The sequence below is a fragment of the Cupressus sempervirens genome, chromosome 4, assembly GCF_028749045.1.
Source record: "Cupressus sempervirens isolate cs-2001-9-10 chromosome 4, ASM2874904v1, whole genome shotgun sequence".
In the NCBI taxonomy this organism is placed as follows: Eukaryota; Viridiplantae; Streptophyta; class Pinopsida; order Cupressales; family Cupressaceae; genus Cupressus; species Cupressus sempervirens.
In genome coordinates, this window is record NC_143121.1 from 659,369,699 (window position 1) to 659,371,406 (window position 1,708).

Below are 1,708 nucleotides of genomic sequence, written 5' to 3' on the forward strand. Positions count from 1 at the left end.
TTACCATAATTGAAATTTTCTCACAATCTTAATCTATTGAAATGGGTTCGCCATTTCTCCACTCTTAATCAAAGAACTACAAAAAATATCGGTAACATGAAATCTTTCGTAGAAATCATTTCACACCATTCCTTTTCACGAACTAGAATGTGTTTTTTTTTCCTGAACATAAAACACTCAGATCCAAAATAAATAAGTATCATGAAGAAGAAGTGCCCTTTATTTGTGAGAGCAGTTGTAGAGTAATATATAGTCTAATAATCTACAGTGATATCTCTTCCAGGGACACAGCCACTTTTGGATATATCACCAACTGCAGTTCTCTCACTTCTTGTATGGTGATATTGATTGCAGTTACTACACTTCTCAATGGAAACTTCAATATAGCCTCGCTAGCTGTCTGCAACACTCGACAAAACACATATATGTGATACCCATTCTGAAACAAAGTGGGTGTCAAAACAAACAAAGGAAATAATATATGCGTTGTATCTTACCAAAACGCCAGGGTTTTGACTGTTGAGAGCTAAGATATACTGAGCTTCTTCACCGCCAACGTTCATTTCAAAATACTCAATCCCCTTGGAAACAGTCACATCTCCAGGGTGCAGAATGTCGATGAAAGTGTTACTTGATTTAGAACAAATCATTAATGATTTTGCAAAAGAATAAGTATGTGATGAATGAAGAAAAGCAGAATTTAGGCTTTACCATCAGTATCAACCAAATCAACTTGAATAGGCCCTCCTGAGATAAGAGTGAGCATTTCCATGGCTCATGGATGAGTATGCCATACTGGTAGATGTACACTGCATGGAATCATCCTGAGCCTCACGATTTCCAAGCCATGTGATCTGCAACGCACTTTACTCTCAATGCAGCTCATAAATATATAAAATGTGATAAGACTAATAATGATGAAAAGAGTATTAAGATCTTACTGCGCTACAGGAAAGTGGGCGTTAGGGCCTGAAGTGGCAGTGCAGACTCCTCCTGAATCTCTAATAACATGGCCATTAGTGAAAATGTTGCGCAGAGTAAAGTTTTTGAACCCTTTAGGGTAATCCATAACAGGATCAGGATCTGCTCCATAGACACCTGCATTTGTAATACTTAGAAGAATGGCTGAAATAAGGAGCAACTTCATCTCTGTAAATTATCTTTGCATTTTGTGTTGGACTGTCTCTCCACATCACATGAACGCTGAGAAAAATTGTATTATGGATTTCATCGTATCCAGCAAAGCCAGCTAAATTTCAATGCGGCAATGAAGACTTAATATTCAGGTGTGTGAACTGTCCTCTCCAACATTAATGATAGCTTTACAGCTGTCTATTTTCGCTTCTCATTTGTATATTTTTTATTTATAAAATAAATTAAACCACTAGAAAAATCCAACGGACCAATAGAAAAATAGACAAATTCGATTTAATTTAAAAATAAGAGATATTAAACACCATGAAACATATGATATATGATTTTTTTCAAAGTTTGGAAGCACATATTAATCGTTATAATTCGCATGAAAAAAATAGTCTCTGCCTTTATAAAGGCAGGGACTAACAAAACAACTAAGCATATAACACTACTTTCTAATAAAAAAAAAACTAACTAGAAATCTAACAATTAATATAATGCTAAACTTAATTTAAAATATTAATAAACCTAACACTAACCAATTAATCCTATACTAACCTAGGCTACATAC

The 1,708-nt window shown here is 34.6% G+C and overlaps 1 pseudogene; it reads right to left on the bottom strand.

Annotated features, from left to right (window-relative positions):
* Positions 1-254: 254 nt before the first annotated feature.
* Positions 255-1,147, bottom strand: LOC149562976 (germin-like protein; annotated as a pseudogene).
* Between the last annotated feature and the right edge of the window lie 561 nt (positions 1,148-1,708).